The sequence below is a fragment of the Gossypium arboreum genome, chromosome 11 (assembly GCF_025698485.1).
Source record: "Gossypium arboreum isolate Shixiya-1 chromosome 11, ASM2569848v2, whole genome shotgun sequence".
Lineage (NCBI taxonomy): Eukaryota > Viridiplantae > Streptophyta > Magnoliopsida > Malvales > Malvaceae > Gossypium > Gossypium arboreum.
This window is the reverse complement of record NC_069080.1, coordinates 98290722-98310385: the sequence shown is the minus strand read 5'-3', so window position 1 is coordinate 98310385 and position 19664 is coordinate 98290722. Positions and strand designations below refer to the sequence as shown.

At 36.1% G+C, this 19664-nt stretch overlaps 2 non-coding genes and 1 pseudogene across 2 annotated transcripts; all 3 read right to left on the bottom strand.

Moving 5' to 3' along the window:
- Positions 1–1225: 1225 nt before the first annotated feature.
- LOC128283911 (cellulose synthase-like protein E6) overlaps positions 1226–19664 on the bottom strand; it is a 60124-nt pseudogene continuing 41685 nt past the window's right edge.
- Positions 7097–7203, bottom strand: LOC128284499 (small nucleolar RNA R71). The gene has a single exon (XR_008274924.1). It is a non-coding gene; the product is annotated as a small nucleolar RNA R71 (small nucleolar RNA).
- Positions 13797–13903, bottom strand: LOC128284658 (small nucleolar RNA R71). The gene has a single exon (XR_008275080.1). It is a non-coding gene; the product is annotated as a small nucleolar RNA R71 (small nucleolar RNA).

Below are 19664 nucleotides of genomic sequence, written 5' to 3'. Positions count from 1 at the left end.
GGCCAATGCGAAAACCCATAAAGGGCACTTTGAGACCTCACAAAAAAAAAGGAAAGAAAAAGGAGAGGCCAAGTCAAAAATCCACAAAGGGCGCCTTGAGACCAAAGGGTTTTGAGTTGAAAACCAAAAAGGGCGGCTCAAATTTTGATCGAAGATGGGGCAAGTGGTAGTCTTGTCCTCTCAGAATTAACAAGAAGGAGGAATGTTACATCTTAGGGCATCAACAAAATACTTTAGATCTCCTAAACACATATCTAGCTTGAAATGGTCTTCGAGAAGTTTGAATAGAGAAGCTTGATATCTGGGGCACCTATTTTCATCTTATTCATTTTGTACCTTAGCAAAATTGGTTATCTTGATTAATTTATCTATTGAGAGCAATTAGCAAAATTTGTTATCTTGATTAATTTATCCATTTCGAGCGTTGCTCTCAATAAAATTCTATTTTGTCCATTGTGATAATCTTTTTCAAGCATTTTTCATTGAAACAACAATTATTGGACTTATAATATTCACATAAAAGAAGTTCTGCATATTGCTTTGAAAAACTTCTAAATAGTACAAGGACCTGAAACAGGACCACTAGTTAGAACAAACTAAATTCAGGATTGGAAACATTTGAGAAAGAATAGTCCAATTTATGACTATTTCTTTAGATCTTCTATCGAAGATACTGGCTAAACGAGAAGGCACGGTAGCATATCAGTGATAAAACCTTGACAAACGACGAGCAATGACAAACTAAGCATTAAAAAAAGATCATTCTCAAAAAAGGACATTTTGTATTCATACAAATATCATTCGTGCACATTCAAATAGAAGCATTTAATTCATTCTGATCATGACATCCTAATGGCTTGGCATAAATAAACCCATGACATGGATTCTACAGGTCATGTTCCCCAGAGAATAGTGTAACGGATCAGAGAAACCATAGATCTTATACCTCTAAAGTTGCAGTGGAGCAAATTAAAGCTATGGACGTTATCTCCCTGAAGTTGCAGTGGAGCAGGTTGAAGATAGCGGATCATATTTCCTTGAAGTTGCAGTGGAACAGATTTAAGCTACAAGTTACAAATCCTATACCCCTAAAGTTGCAATCGGACGGATTAAAGTTATTATGGCAGGCCTTATCTCCCTGAAATTGCAGTGGAGCAGGTCAAAAGTTACAAATCCTATACCCCTAAAGTTGCAGTAGGATGGATTGAAGTTATCATAGCGAATCTTATCTCTCTGAAGTTGCAGTGGTGTAGATTAAAGCCACGAACCTTATCTCACTAAAGTTGCAGTGAAGCAGGTTGAAGTTACGAATCTCAACTCCCTGAAGTTGCAGTGGAGCAGATTGTAAATGGCTAATCTTATCTCCCTGAAGTTGCAACGAGCAGATTAAAGCCATGAATCTTATCTCTCTGAAGTTGCAGTGGAGTGGATTAAAACTACAAATCTTATCTCCATGAAGTTGCAGTGGAGCAGATCGAAGCGACAATTCCTATACCCCTAAAGTTATAGTGGGTTGGAACGAGGCTACTTGAAGAACATGAGCACCAAGAAGTCAAGATTCGACAAGACCGAGCAAAATTGGTCCTTCTTAAAAGTCTTTGCTCCATTCTCGTTACACGACAACGAGCAAAGAGGGGCAGCTGTAATCAGCCCAATTTGCCCATGGCAATATAGAAACCAAAAATAATAAAACCAAATAATAAATCCAAATAAACAGTCTATTTACAACAATGTCCAATTACAATGGCCCAACAGGCACAAAAAAATAATAAATCCTAACCCAAATTCAAGCCCACAACATTAAGATTTTCAAAAAGAACCAAAACACTAGGGTAAGCTTTAGGCGTCGTACCCTCCTCGTGTCACAGGCACTCCACATCAGCACCTCCATACACCACCGCCTACTAGCAAGCATCCTTCTTCGTACCTACAAGCAATAGACACAAAAGAAAACAAAAAAATAGTAGCAAAAACAAGCAAAAATTTGGTAGCAAAAATTGTATTGTTTTTGGCTATAAAAGCCACAGAGACGAGTTGTAATTTTTTTACGAGATATTGAATACATAAATATTTCACAGAGATTCAAATTACAAAAAAAGCAAATCGAAACAAAGGCTAACGAAGGTGGGTTTTCTTTTAATATCTTTTATTTTCTATCCTTTTTCATTCATTTTTTTAAAGAAATAAACAAAAAAAAAAAAAAAGGCTAAAACCTTACCCTTTCCTTGTGTGCATCGCCGTGGGAGGCTGAGGTTCATCGTTTTCGATGAAAAACGACGTTTTTTGAGGTCGAGAAGTCAAAAACCCAAAAAATGGCCCATTCTTATTTTTCCAACCACCGTGGATGATGGCACCGTCGCCGGTGACAGGCGGCTGCCACAATGGTCTGGCTCCAAAGCAATGGTCGGAGCCCAGAGAAAGGAAGGGAGGTTGAGTGAATTTTTCATAGATTTTTTTATTTTTGAAGGATGGAATGAATTTTTTGTAAAAAATTGATTTATATAGGAGCATGAAATGACGCCATTTTTGGTCAGTGTACTTAGCCACCAAAACGACATAGTTTTGAGTTGGACTGGACCGACCGACCCTACCCTAACCACCTAGGATCTACTTGTTTTTGGACAAATGGGCTATTTAAGTCCTCAGTCCTTTCGCTTTTGAGGCTGATTCCAATGTGGTCCTATCCTATTTTCTTTATATTTGATTTTCGCCACAAACTTCCATTTTTATTTTAATTTGGTCCTTAAACCTTTTAATAGGCAAATGCCTAAAATAGGGTCGCTTTGTGTGTGTTCCATTTTAGCCCGTATTTTATATTTATTTTGCAATTTATCCCTCTTATTTTACTTAAATGTCAATTTAGCCCTTATTTATTTATTTTGGATTGTCGAATGTTTTTTTTATTTTAGTCCCTTTGTTATTTATTTTATTTGTTCTTGCTTTAATCCTTTTATTTACTTATTTATTTATTCACTTGATTATTTATTCATTATTCTTTACATTTATTCATTTATTTGTTTATTCACATATCATTCATTTATTTATTTTTCATCATTCCCTGATGTTTATTATTCCTTCATTTTTAATTTTAATTTTCTTTCATTGGTTATTTATTTTGTTTGTGCCATCATCATCATCATCATCATCATCATTATTATTATTATTATTATTATTATTATTATTATTATTATTATTATTATTATTATTATCTATTAATCTATTTATTACTCTTTTATGTATATATATAAAAGATTTAGATTATTATATATTGTTATTATTATTATTATTACTATTATTATCAATAGTTATCATTATTTATGTACTTTATTAAAAGTTGTGCTTCAAATTTCATTTATATTCTAATTTGGTCCTTTTATTCTTTATATTTATTAACTATTTTTCTTAATATTTATTTATTGTATCTATTTATTTATTTCATTATTTACAAATTATTATTATTATTATTGCTATTGTTATATTTTTATCTCGTCTTTGCTATTTTATTATTTTTCACATTTTAAAATTTTTTACTTAACATTATGTATATCTATTTTACTTACTTATTTATTTATAATTCTATATGCTTCATGTATACATATTAAAGTTTGTAAAGTTAATATTTCCTTTATAAATGTTTGTTGATTCGAATATTTTCTTACTACTAATATTTACTTATTTATCCTTTTGTTTATCTTTTGTTTCCTCCTTTTATGTATATGGTTTCATTGTCCCATTCATTTTAAACATTTTATGTTATGTTTGTTCGTTTTTGTATAATGCATTTTTGTTTTATTGCTTTACTTATTTATCGAGACTTGTTTACTAATATTACATTCATCTTTGAAATTATATCATTGTCATCATAATATTTTATCGTATATTTTATATCATTTTAAATATTACATTAATTTTTACCCAAATGCATAAAAAAGGAATTTTCAATAATAAGGCAACATTTCAAATTTTGGAGAGTCGAGAAAATTGTATGCTAACTTATGAGGTGTAACACCCCACACCCGAGTCCTACGCCAGAATGGGATATGAGGCGTTACCAAACTTAAACACATGCATTTCAATGTTTTTGAACGATCAAGACTTGATCAAATTCGATGCTCCTAATTCTTTAATTTCATGTTTTATACTCAAGTGAATATAGGAGAGTAAAAAGAGCGAGAAACGGGCTAAAATAGAGAAAATAGGCCAACGTGGGAAATCAACATGGCTTGGACTTCCTTACACGGGTAGACCACACGCCCATGCCTTTCTGGCAGACTCTAACACGGCCTGAACTTCCTCACATGGGTAGACTACACGGCCGTGCCTATTTAATAGCCTTGACCATGGCTTGAAGCAATCACACACGTGCATGTCACACGGGTGTGTCCCTATCGAGCCCAAGTTTAGTTCTATTCGGAAAAGGCAACTTTTGAGGGTTGAAAGCACTCTAAAGCCTATTTAAAACACCCTAGAGGAGCAAGACACACACAGAGTAGGAAGCAAGGAATTACTCGAAGAAAGCCGATTGATCCATCTCCAAAGCCAGATTCTCCTTCAAGACTAAAGATCTCCCTTCAATTTCCCTTAGGAGTTTTTTGGGAGTTTTTTGGGTTTTTTTTTACGTTTTATCATATTTATTCTTTTGAGATGTTTTACTTTACAATCATGAACTAAATCCCCTAAATACCTAAGGGGAATGAAACCTAAGACGGATCTTGTTATTATTTTTTGAATTATATGATAAATATTTGATTTGTTCTTAATTATGAGTTATTAATTCTTGTTTTGATATTCCAAGATATTGATTCAAGTATTGATGTGCTTAAGCAAAAGTCCCTGTCTAAGAGTAGATCTAGCATAATTAAGCGGAGTTGATTGCACGCCTAGAGATAGGGTGACATAATTTTGCCGGATTAGGGTGAAACCTAATAAAGGAATTCATAGATCGAGTTAATGCAACGCTAGGGGTTTTAATTAGAAAGACATTTCAATTAATCAACCTAGGCTTAAACGTTGTTAGTTGATAAACCGTAATTTATACATATTTTTACCCCATACTTAACAAAATTTATGGATGATTTGTACTTAGAATTGGTGAATTCGATGCTCCTAATGCTTTAATTTCATGTTTTATACTTAGGCGAGCATAGGAGAGCGAAAGGAACTAGAAACGGGCCAAAAATAGAGAAAATGGGCCAACTTACGAAATCAACACGGCCTGGACTTCCTCACACGGGCATACCACATGACCGTGTCAATTTGGCAGAATCGAAGCACAACTCACACGGGTAAAACACACGCCCATGACATTCTAATAGGCTCGAACAGGGCCTGAAGTAATCGTACACGGGCGTGTCACACGGGCGTGTCACACGGGTGTGTCTCTGCCGAGCCCAAGTTGAGTCCAATTTAGAAAAGACCACTTTTGAGGCCTCTTAGGCATTCCAAAGCCTATAAATACACCCTAGAAGAGGAGAATAAAGGAGGCACAGGGAGGAAGGAAGGAATTAATTGAAGAAAGCTGATTGATCCATCTCAAAACCAGATTCATCATCAAGACTGAAGATCTCCTCTCAATTTTCCTTCAGGAGTTTTGGGCTTTCTTTATGTTTTGTATTCATTATTCTTCTAAAATGTTTTTCTTTTTAGTTATGAACTAAATCCCCTAAATACCTAAGGGGAATGAAACCTAAGACGAATCTTGTTATTATTTTCTGAATTGTATGATAAATATTTAACTTGTTCTTAATTATGTGTTCTTAATTCTTGTTTGATATCCCAGGATACTGATTCAAGATAAGCTCTCACTCAGAGGAGGAATAGACCCTGTCTAAGAGTACATTTTTCATAATTAAGCGGAGTTAATTGTGTGCCTAGAGATAGGGTGACAAGATTTTTCCGGATTAAGGTGAAACCTAATAAGGGGATCCATAGATCGAGTTAATCCAACCCTAGGGTGTTAATTAGAGAAACGTCTAAATTATTCAATCTAGGGATTAGACGTTATTAGTCTTGAATAGGAATAAATCGTCCGATTCGGAGTCAGAGTAACAAGTGAAGTCTAGGTGGATTCTTCCTTAGGTATTGTCTTAATTCAATCGTTTTTCCCAAAAGTAATTCCCTAATTCTATTTTCTATGAATTCTTAGTTTAGATAATTGGTTAGTTAAAACAAAACCCACTTATTCTTAGGCTAGATAATAAAAAGGCTGTCATTACTAGTACTTTTAGATCTTTTGGGTTCGACAATCCTATCTTGCTAAAACTATACTACTGTTCGATAGGTACACTTGCCTACATTGCGATAATAGTTAGTTTCAAGAACAATTAATTATAAATTTATAAAACTTATCACACAAAATCACGCGATCTAGTTTTTGGCGCCGTTGTCGGGGAACTAAGATATTAGGAACACTAAATTTTTATTACTTTAGTCATTTATTGCAAGTTAATTTTATTTTATTTTTATTATTATTTATTAATATACTTTTTCTTTCTCTTGGTAGGTTTTTATATTTTATGACTAGAAGAAACCCGTCAGGACCACTACTTTTTGATGAAAAAATCGATAGTACAGCTTGCAGAAACCAAGAGAAATAAGACGAAGCCTAAAATACAGAGAGGAAGAGCAAGAAGATGATATATCAATTATGACCGAGGAGATGGCTAAAAATCAAGACAATCAGCTACCTCCTACAATACTCGCTAAACTAGCAAATCAGAATCCTGCTCCTCGTACTATGTATGATTATGCTAAACCTACTTTAATAGGAACTGAGTCAAGTATAGTTAGGCCTACTATTGCTGAAAATAATTTTGAACTAAAACCTAACACTATTCAAATGATACAGCAATTTTTTTAGTTTGATGGTTTGCAGGATGAGGATCCAAACACTCACTTGGCAAATTTTTTGGAATTCTACGATACATTTAAAATTAATGGCATTTCTAATGATGCCATTCGTCTTCAGTTATTCTATTTTTCATTAAGGAACAAAGCTAAACAGTGGTTAAACTTGTTACCAAGAGGGTCAATTACTACTTGAGAACAAATGACCGAAAAATTTTTATTAAAATATTTTTCGTCGACTAAAACGGCCAAATTACGTAATGATATCTCTTCGTTTGTGTAGATGGACTTAGAAACTCTTTACGATGCATGGGAGAGATGAAAGGACCTACTGCAAAGGTGTCCTCACCATAGATTACCTCTATGGTTACAAGTTCATACATTCTATAATAGTGTGAACCCCTCGACAAGATAGATGATTGATGCAGCAGTTGGAGGAACCATCAATAACAAAACACCTGAAGAGGCTTATGAATTTATTAAAGAAATGTCACTGAATAAGTATCAGTGGCAAGTCATGAGGACTAAGCCAACTAAAATAGCAGGCGTTTATAATGTCGATTCGGTTACTATGCTGTCAAACTAGGTAGAACTTTTAAATAAAAAGATTGATGGTTTACTTGGTTCTTCGCAGGTTCATCCAGTAATGCACTGTGAAGTCAGTGGAGGTGGATCAAACAATTCATAATATCAATCCTATGGTCACAGCATGAAGAATGAACAATTAAATTACATAGGCAATAATCCTCGATCTCAAAAAAATCCATATAGTAAAACTTACAATGCAAGTTGGAGGAACCACCCAAATTCTCCTAGGGTGGTCAAGGGAATCAAAGGCCACAAAATCCTCCGGGTTTTCAACAACCACCCTATCAACAAGAAAAGAAACCAAACCTTGAAGAGATGCTATCTAAATTTATCTCAGTGTCAAAAAATCATTTCCAGAACACCTAGACAACACTTAAAAATCAACAAGTGTCGATCTAAGGGCTAAGAACTCAGATAGGCTAGCTATCCCAACTAATCTCCGAACAACCACAAGGTAACTTGGCAAGTAATACTAAACCCAACTCAAGGAAACAGCTCAACGCAATTAATGTTCAAGATTAAGAAGGATTCGTTGAGCCTGAGCCAAAACCGAGGCAAGAACATGTGGTTAACAGAGGTCAAGGTGAGGTAGGTCATAATGAAAACAAATCAGTGAATGTCGAATACAAACCCCGTGTGCCATACCCCAACATGACAAGGAAAGACCGCTCAGGTAAACAATTTGGTAAATTCCTTAAACTTTTAAAAAAATTACACATTAACTTACCGTTTATTGAAGCTCTATCATAGATGCCAAATGCAATGAAATTTTTAAAGGAGCTTTTAAAAAATAAGCGGAAGTTGGACGAGGCGTCGCATGTGGAGCTAAATACAGTTTCCTCAGCTATTATATAGAATAAGCTACCAAACAAATTAGAAGATCCAGGGAGTTTTACAATTCCTTACTTCATTGGTAGTTTAGGTGTTAATAATGCATTAGCTGATTTAGGGGCTAGTATGAACGCCATGCCATACAAAATCTTCAAACAATTAGGTCTCGGGAAACCCAAACAAACAAGGATGAGCATTCAATTAGCAGATAAAACTATAAGATTTCCTAAGGGTATTATTGAGGATGTGCTAGTTAAAATCGATAAATTTATATTTCTTGTTGACTTCATTATTCTAGACATAGTGAAGGATAGAAACACTCCTTTGATTTTAGGAAGGCACTTTTTAGCAATTGCTAAAACTATTATTGATGTTGGCACAAGTGAGCTCACACTTCGTGTGGGAGACGAAACAATCACCCTTCAAGCTCGTAATTCTGGCAACACATTAAAAATTGAAGGTGATTATTTAGACCTATCTACTAAAACTGACAATATGATACAACCTACTTTGCAGGAAATGAGTTTGAAGGAAGTACATGAACCATTCTCAAGCAATAGTAGAGGACCTATTCATGAAGAACGAAGGCTACAAATCGATGAGCTAGATGAATGGCAGACGCATAAATCGAGAACACCTGATAAACCGAAACTATGCCAGAACGAGCTCAATACCTTTCCAAATCAACTTAAGGTTGGAGATAAAGTTTTATTAGATGCTGCAGATTCACACATTGTCACTACCAAACCGAATGAAGACGTCCCTCTTATGGTAGTTAGCATTTTCCCATTCGGTACAGTCGAGGTAAGTCATCCCAAGTTCGACACTTTTAAGGTAAACAACACCCATCTAAAACCTTATTGATAAGATGGATAACAAGAATAAGGAGTATAAACTCCTCGAACCACAATGACCATTCAATGGAGAGGTAAGTTGAGCTTAGACTATAAATAAGCGCTTCTCGGGAGGTAACCCGAGCACTAAAAATATTAATTTCTTTAAATTTTAATATTTAACACCTAATTACTAACGATGATCTTGAATACAGGTTTTCCACACAGACAAGGCCAAGCACACTGCCGTGCGATACTGCCGTGTGAAAACAGGGTAAAAGTTATCTTTCCCAACACGGGATGCGATAAGTGGCCATGGGAGTGCGACCTGGCCGTGGTCAAATCTGCCAAATGAACACGGGCATGTCAAAAATGAACACAGGCGTGTCAAAAATGAACACGGGCGTGTCAAAAATGAACACGGGCGTGTCTAGCACCCGTGGATGACACTGTCAAAATAACACGGGCGTGCGTAAAGCTACACGATCGTGGGAGAAGTGAACCACATCACACACGGTGGTGTAACATGATGATGTAGCCACGCTAGCCTAGACGTGCCCAGGCGTGTGACAACATCTCACTCCATACAAACGTGTGAACGTGGCTATGCCACTTGAAAAATTAGATTATCTATCTTATTTTATTTTTCTTTTATTAATTTTTGAAGATTCTTCTATTTTTAAACACGGCTTATCTTTATGATTACTATCAAATTATTCCCCCAATTCTCCTTTTGCCCTTCAGAATCATGTTTGTCCTCTAGCTTTATTTCCAACAACTCGCTCTTGCTAATCCAGGAATTTCATCCATCTTTAACTCAGGAAGTTTCACTTTTCTCCCTATCTTAAGAACTTACACTTACATTTGTCAATATATCTATCTTTGTACATTGAGGACGATGTACATCTTAAGTGTGGGGGGTATTCATTTCATTATCAGAAAAATTCCTGAATAACTGTTGTGTTCTCTTGAGAAGCTCTCATATCATATTTAGGATAAATTTTGATTGATTTATGATTTTGATTGATATATCTTGAATTAAAACATAGGCATTTATGCATTGATTGTTTAAACTTTAAGACATTAGAGAATCAAGCATGATAAGTTGATTTTTAAGAATTTAAAATTTTAGGTTATTTCCCCAAAGTTTAGGTGTTACTTTGAGTTAGAATTCACAAGTTTTAAACATCAAAAAGCCATAATTTTTGTGAGATTTTTGAGCCTTTTGAGCATCTATTAATTCTTTCATGCTCACTTTTATTATTGCTTTGAGTGCGTCAGTATTGAACTATTATTCTAGAACTTGCTTGATTATGCATGTCAAGACCACACTATTTGATTTGATATGTCAAAATTATTAATGCACTTAGGATTAACCCACCCATGCTATGAAAAGCCTACCCCCACGATTAACACCTAGTGAACCCCCTTGACCTAACAAGCCATTCCTTGATTTACCTTCAATATTAACCCTTAACCCATTATTTTTGAAATCCCCCGAATTAATTTGATCCCTATTTTTATCGAGATCTGAGTTGGAATAGTTTCTTAGCTATGTTTTATTCTATTTTGTATTTATTTAACTTGTTTTTTTTAAAAAAAACATGTTTACATATTAGTAGTAGTAATCTTGTGAGCTAAAGAAGTTAAATTCCATATTATGAGAAAAAGATTTGATGTATACAATTGATGACTAGTCGTTTTTTCTAGTTAGGTAATTTTTCAATTTGATATCGATTCTAACATTTTCTTTCAGCTTGTGACTACACCCCCTAACCAAGCCTCGTTGTAACCCTCTAAAGACCTTTTGATCGATGTTTCATCTCAATTTATAGTGGTGAAGATTTTATTTTTATGCAAGCCCATGGTAATGACTTTTCATTATTGACTATTGAGTGCTTCATTTATTGTCCTTAAACACCTCGTGTGATTTGAGTGAATCTTTAGTGAGGATGTGAAACTCTGTTACATTCTAAATCAAAGGTAATTACTTAGATGAGGGGAGACACCTATGTTTTCAGGATAAAATGCTCAACTTGGAATGCTTGAAACTTTGATGTTCTTTTAGTTGAATTCTCAATGTAAGATTACCTGTGGATTATTTTTGAGATATTTTCGATAGAGATTATAAGTTGAGAAGAATTTATTTTGATTATGAGTTGAGAATTTTGCTTGAGGACAAGCAAATGCTTAAGTATGGGGGTATTTGATAAACCGTAATTTATACATATTTTTACCCCATGCTTAAAACATTTTATGGATGATTTTTCCTTAGAATTGGTGAATTCGATGCTCCTAATGCCTTAATTCCATGTTTTATATTTAGGCGAGCATAGAAAAGCGAAAGGAATGAGAAATGGGCCAAAAACGGAGAAAATGGGCCAAATTACGAAATCAACACGGCCTGGACTTCCTCACACGGGCATACCACACGGCTGTGTCAATTTGGCAAAATGAAGCACGACTCAAATGGGTAAAACACACGCCCGTGCCATTCTAACAAGCTCAAACACGGCCTAAAGTAACCGCACACGGGCGTGTCTCTACCGAGCCCAAGTTGAGTCCAATTTGGAAAAGACCACTTTTGAGGGCTCTTAGGCATTCAAAAGCCTATAAATACAACCTAGAAGAGGAGAATAAAGGAGAAAAAGGGAGGAAGGAAGGAATTACTCGAAGAAAGCTGATTGATCCATCTAAGAAGCTAGATTCATCATCAAGACTGAAGATCTCCTCTCAATTTTCCTTTAGGAGTTTTAGGTTTTCTTTATGTTTTGTATTCATTATTCTTCTGAGATGTTTTCTTTTTTAGTTATGAACTAAATCCCCTAAATACCTAAGGGGAATGAAACCTAAGACGAATCTTGTTATTATTTTCTGAATTGTATGATAAATATTTAACTTGTTCTTAATTATGTGTTCTTAATTCTTGTTTGATATCCCAGGATACTGATTCAAGATAAGCTCTTATTTAGAGGAGGAATAGACCCTGTCTAAGAGTACATTTGTCATAATTAAGTAGAGTTGATTGTGTGCATAGAGATAGGGTGACAAGATTTTTCCAGATTAGGGTAAAACCTAATAAGGGGATCCATAGATCGAGTTAATGCAACCCTAGGATGTTAATTAGAGAAAAGTCTCAATTATTCTATCTAGGGATTAGATGTTATTAGTCTTAAATAGGGATAATAACATAACTTAATGATCTCTACGGAACAAGTTAAATGAATAAATTGTTCGACTTGGAGTCAGAATAACAAGTGAAGTCTAGGTGGATTCTTCTTTAGGTATTGTCTTAATTCAATCATTTTTATGGTTTAGGATAATTCCCCAATTCTATTTTCTATGAATTCTTAGTTTAGATAATTAGTTAGTTAAAACAAAACCCCCTTATTCTTAGGCTAGATAATAAAAAGACAATCATTACTAGTACTTTTAGTTCCTTTGGGTTCGACAATCCGGTCTTGCTAAAACTATACTACTCTTCGATAGGTACACTTGCCTACATCGCAATAATAGTTAGTTTCAAGAACGATTAATTATAAATTTATAAAACTTATCACACAAAATCATGCGATCATTAGTCTCGAGAGAGAAAATAATATAAATTAGGGATTTCTATGGATCAAGTCAAATAAATAAATCGTCTAATTCAGAGTCAATAACAAGTGAAGTATAGGTGGATTTTCCCTTGGGTATTGTCTAAATCAATCAATTTTCCCAAAAGTTTTTCCCCAATTCACTTTTTGTGCATTCTTAGTTTAGTAATTAGTTTAGATAAACAAATCCCTTTATTTTTAGTCTAGATAATAAAAAAGAGCTAATACTAGTACTTTTAGTTCCTTTGGGTTCGACATTCCGGTCTTGCTATAAACTATACTACTGTTCAATAAGTGCGCTTGCCTTCAACATCATAATAGTTAGCTTTCAAGAACGGTCAATTATAAAATTATAAAACTTATCACGAACGATTACGATGAAGTTTTTGATGTCGTTGCTAGGGAACTAAAATATTAGAAACACTAAATTTTTATTACTTTAGCCATTTATTTTATTGCAATTTTAATTTTATTTTTTTTTGTTACTAAATCTTCTTTTATTCTCTTCTTGCAGGTTTCTATAGTGTATGACTAGAAGAAACCCGTCAGGACTCTTTGATAGTGAGATCGACAAAGCAGCTCGCAGAAACCAAAGAGAAATAAGGTGAAGCTTAAAATACACAGAGGAAGTGTAAGAGGACGATAGTCACACCACAACCGAGGAGATGGCTGGCAATTAGGAAAATCCGCTACATCCTGCTATTGCTACTGATCCAGTAAATCAGAATCCTACTCCACGCACTATGTATGATTATGCCAAACCTAATTTAACAGGAACTGAGTCAAGTATAGTTAGACCTACTGTTGCTGCAAATAATTCTGAACTGAAACCTAACACAATTCAAATGATACAACAGTTTGTTCAGTTTGATAGTTTGCAGGATAAGGATCCAAATAATCACTTAGCGAACTTTCTGGAGCTTTGCAACACTTTTTAAATTAATGGCGTTTCTGATGATACCATTCGCCTTCGGTTGTTTCCCTTTTCATTGAGGAATAAGGCTAAATAGTGGTTGAATCGTTACCACGAGGGTCAAAAACTACTTGGGAACAAATGACTGAAAAGTTTCTACTTAAATATTTTCCGCCAGCTAAAACGGCTAAGTTGAGGAATGACATCTCTTATTTTGTGCATATGGATCTAGAAACACTCTATGATGCATGGGAGAGATACAAAGCTCTATTGAAAAGGTGTCCTCACCATCGATTAGCTCTATGGTTGTAGGTTCAGACTTTTTACAGTGGTGTGAACCCCTCAATAAGGCAACTTATCAACGCAGCCGCCGGTGGAACTCTGAATAACAAAACACCTGAAGAGGCTTATGAATTTATTGAAGAGATGTCACTGAATAACTATCAATGGCAAGTCATGAGAACAAAGCCGACAAAATTAGCTAGTGTTTTTAAGGTCGATTCGGTCATGATGCTCTCCACTTAGGTTGAACTTTTGAATAAGAAAATTGATGGTTTACTTGGTTCTTCACAGGTTCACCCAGTAATGCAGTGCGAAGCAAGTGGAGGTGGATCGAGCAAATCAAAATACCCACCCTATCGCTATAACATGGAGAACGAACAAATGAATTATATGTGTAATAATCCTCGACCTCAAAATAATCCTTATAGTAACACTTACAATGCAGGTTGGAGGAACCACCCAAATTTCTCATGGGGAAGCCAAGGGAATCAAAGGCCACAACATCCTCCGGGTTTCCAACAACCATCGTACCAACAGGAAAAGAAGTGAACCTTGAGGAGATGCTCACAAGGTTCATCTCGATGTCAAAAACATGTTTTCAAAATACCGAAACAACACTTAAAAATCAGCAAGCATCGATCCAAGGGCTCGAGAATCAAATTAGACAGTTGGCTAAAATGATATCAGAGAGACCACCAGGAAGTCTACCTAGTAATACCAAACCCAACCCAAAAGAACATGTGAAAGTAGTTACACTTAGAAGTGGGAAAGTGTTGGCTGAATCTGAAAAGAAGCCACCATAAAAAGCTAGCAGAACCGAAAGAGAGGAGGTAAAACCCAAAAAAAATGACAATCCAATGCCAAAGAAATATAAATTGCCAATCCCATATCCAGCAAAGTTAAAGAAAGACCGCATGGATGCACAATTCTGTAAATTTCTTGAACTTTTTAAACAACTGCATATCAACTTCCCTTTTGACATATGTAAAATTTTTAAAGAAGCTTCTAACAAATAAAATGAAGTTTGAAGACTTACCTACAGTGGAACTTAACGAGGAGTGCTCGACCATACTCCAAAATAAACTGCCAACCAAACTAAAAGATCTAGGAAGCTTTACTATTCCCTACTTAATTGGTAACTTGAATGTTGATAAGGTACTAAATGATTTAGGCATTAGCATTAATTTGATGCCATATAAAATGTTTAAACAACTTGGTCTTGGAAAACCTAAACCCACTAGGATGAGTATTCAATGAGTTGATACATCTATTAAATATCCTAGGGGTATTATGGAGGACGTACTTGTAAAAGTAGATAAATTTATATTCCCTGTTGATTTCGTTATGCTTTCCATGGATGAAGATGTTAAAGTGCCTCTAATTTTAGGGCGTCCATTTTTAGTCAGTGCTAGGGCTGCTATTGATATGGGTGATGGTAAACTAGTACTTAGAGTAGGTGATGAAGAGATTATTTTTAAAATTTATGATGCAATGAGATTTTTTAGGGAATAGGATGACTCATGTTATTTTATTAACTCTATTGATCATGCTACTCAAGATTCTTTTCAGGAATTCATACATAAGGACACGATGGAACTATGTCTCACCAAATGAGAGGAGGTGAATGATGATCCCAATGAACACTCCCCAAGACAAGAAAAATATGAGGGTATTAAGGTAAACGATGAGCTTAAGCAAAAACCTTCTATTGAAGAACCTCAAAAACTGGAACTTAAATAATTACCAAGTCACTTGGAATACGCATTCCTTGGAAAGAATTCTACACTACCAGTAATTATTGCTTCTAATTTGCAACCCAAAGAGAAAGAGGAATTACTCCAAGTATTAAGTGAGCATAAACGGGCCATAGCTTGGAAAATTTCTGACATTAAAGGGATTAACCCTTTTTTTACACCCACAAAAATTTAATGGAAGATGAATATAAGCCATTCGTGCAATCTCAAAGACGACTGAACCCCAACATGAATGAAGTTGTTAAAATTGAGGTAATTAAACTCCTAAATGCTGGAATTATTTATCCTATTTCTGACAGTTCTTGGGTAAGTCCAGTGCAGGTTGTTCTTAAGAAAGGAGGCATGACTGTTGTAACCAATGAGAAGAATGAATTAATTCCAACAAGGACAGTCACAGGTTGGAGAGTTTACATTGGCTATAGGAAGTTGAATGATGCCACAAGGAAAGATCATTTCCCCTGCCATTCATCGACCAAATGTTGGAAAGATTATCAGGGCACATGTACTACTGCTTTTTAGACGGGCTCTCTGGCTATTTTCAAATCCCAACAGCTCTTGAAGATCAAGAAAAGAAAACATTTATGTGTCCATACGATACGTTTGCTTATCATAGAATGCCTTTTGGATTATGTAATGCTCCTACAACTTTTCAGTGCTGCATGATGGCCATTTTTGATGAACTCGTATAAGACATTATGGAGGTATTTATGGATGATTTCTCGGTATTCAGTAACTCTTTCCATCTTTGCCTTAAAAATTTAAAATGAGCCTTAATAAGATGTGAGGAAATGAATCTTGTACTTAACTGGGAAAAATGTCACTTTATGGTTCAAGAAGGTGTTAGGACATAAAATTTCTAGTAAAGGGATTGAGGTTGATAAATCTAAAATTGAAACCATTGGCTATTGAGATCAGCGTAGTACCGGTACAACCGATGCCAAATTCCACTTCTCGAGCGGTGGCAATCCGGTAACTCCTCGGAAAACATGTCAATACTCACAGACCATTGGTACCAATTCAAGTTTCCTTCCGTCTCTTTGCTATCAAGCACATACGCAAGGTATGTTTCACACCCCTTTTCACATGTTTACGGCGGTCATTGAAGATATTATCGCTGGCACTCCTTTTAAATCATGAGACTCGACTCGGCCTACCTCGTTATTTGCACTCCTCAAATCAATGGTTTTCCTTTGCGGTCCACCAACGCATCATGTATGGTCACCAATCCATACCAAGAATAACATCGAATTCATCAAATGGTAGAAGCATCGATCGGCCGGAAAGCAAGATTCTCGAATTATTAGGGGCATCTCTTGCACACTTTATCAACGAGTGCGTATTGACCCAAAGGGTTTGACACTGAATTCGAACTCGATAGACTCAACAGTAGAGTCTTCTTGGATGCTAAGGTTTCACATACATATGAATGAGTAGAAGGGGTCAATCCATGCAATCACACTAGTATCAAGAGAGTGAAAGTACCGTGATAACGTCGGGGAGGATGCCTCCTCTCACGCGCGGATGGCATATGCTCTAGCAGAGCACGAGTCTCGGATCGAACCACCGTGTCGAGGCCCTCTCGATTACCACCCCTACCTCCAGAAATTCTCGGGGTCTACCTCTGGCCGTCGTTCCACTAGGTCTCGTACCTTGCATCTTATTTTTCTCATCGGCTCGGTGCAATCTCTAATGAAGTAGTCCTTGAACCACATCCGTGTAAGTACTCGTTAGTAGACTTACCTAACATTCACCCATGTGTCGTCTTCCACATTGGGGGCATTCGGGCTTTTCTTGACGATTATTGCCCACATTAGCGGCCAAGTAGCTCATGAGTCCATCGATGGTCGTGCTCCAATGGAAACTCCCGATCGTCCTTGACTTATTTGTGTCCTCCACGAACTTCATTACTGATAGAAAATGGAGCTTTACCGTCGATCTCTTACGCGTCTTTAGCTTCAAATTCAGCCTTCTTCTTCTCCTTTCCAAGTTCTTCGCCTTACAGTGCTCGTTCAACTAGTGTTACAAATTCTTTTATCTCCAAAATACCCAGCAGCTTTAAATCTTCATTCAATCCTTCTTCAAATCTTTTACACATAGCAACCTCATCACCACACACTCCAGAAGCACACCGACTAAGTCTTATGAACTCATGTTCGTATTCAGACATCTTCATACGGCCTTGCTTGAGTTCCAAGAATTCCTTGCACTTTTGATCGATGAACCGTTGACTAATATATTTCTTTCGAAACTCTGATTGAAAGAAATCCCAAGTAACTTGTTCCTTTGGGACTATGGAAATTAAGGTCCTCCACCAATAGTAGGCTGAGTCTCGCAACAAGGATATAGCACACTTAAGACATTCTTCTGGGTTTGCATGATGTTCATCAAACACCCGAATGGTATTATCAAGCCAGAACTCGGCCCTTTCGGCATCGTCAGTAACTATGGCCTTGAACTCCTCGGCCCCGCGCTTCCTAATCAAGTCCACAGGTGGTTTACTCAGCCTCACAGGATCAGTAACTGATGGCATTACGGGCTCTTGGGGTGGGGTATTTAAATTCGGGAATGGTTGGACAGTAGGATTGGTTCGGGCATATTATGCGACCCACTCATTCATCATGGTGAAGAAGGCTTGTTTCGCCCCTTCACCTTGATTATTCGCAGATGACTGAGGCTCAACAGGCGGTGTCCCTTGCGCAGGAGTAGCCGCTACACTTTCAACGTCATCCGCTAAGGGTCTCTCTACCCCGGGATCCATTTGCTAACCAAAACAAAATTTCAACCGTCCAAGTCATCACATTATTAAGCACTAACAATTTGGCATGTATAGCTAAACTCACACGCTATGGTAGTCCTAGAACCGACTAAACCATAGCTCGATACTAATAAATGTAACACCCCAAACCCGTGACCGTCACCGGATTTGACCACATGGTGTTACCGGCTTACTTCCTTATTTCTCTCTTGAAATATTTAAGTTCATTCGGCGGAGCTAGCTAACTGCATCACTGTCACCTTAAAATCATATCTCGAGTTCCAGAACTCGAAAATTAGTTACGTAAATTTTCCCTAAAACTAGACTCATAATCCCATCTACACATTTTTTTCTATCATTTTTTTGTTGAACCAATTAGTACAGTTTATTAGTTAAATTCACCCCTGTTTCAGGGTTCGACTACACTGACCTTTGCGCCTTACGTCTTCAATATCTTTCTGTACAGGGCTCCAACACTTATGCCGTTTGTTTCTAAAGAAACTAGACTCACAAAAAAATCTGTATATATAGAGAATGACTTCTAATTCTCTCTGGTTAATTTATAGTAAATTTTCAAAGTCGGAACAGGGGATCCAGAAACCGTTCTGGCCCTGTTTTGCGAAAACCTGAATATCTCTTAAAATCCGACTCATATGACCGTTTCGTTTCTTCCATATGAAAGTAGATTCATCAGGGTTAAATTTCATAATTTATTCACTATTTAATTCTACTTCTACTATTTTACTGATTTTTCAATCTCACATCACTGCTGCTGTCACATCATTACTAAGGCAAACAATGCCTATTTCATAATTCCTCCATGACCCAACTAATCATCCATCATTCATATCACAAATTATGACCACCTTATCAAAATTAAGATTTTTAAGACTCATGAATAAGTGTTTTAGAACCAAATCCAACCAACCATATGGGCCATTTTCGCATGGCTAAAGTTTACAACCCAATTTTCAACAAAACAAAATAGCCTATACATGCCAAATGTTCTCCTAGATCGACTAAGAAGACAATACCAAAGATTGCTTGCGGTGTGATGACTTGACGACGGTTCCGAGCACACAAAAAGAGACGAGTCCAAGAGACCTAAAATGGGTGACAAGAAAACACCGAGTGAGTATATAACTCGATGAAGTCATAAGCATAAAACTACCTCCCCTAGTTCGATTAAGGCTATTAGAAGTGTTTTAAGACATGCTCAATTTTATAGAAGATTTAATAAAGACTTTTCTAAAATAGCTAAGCCTT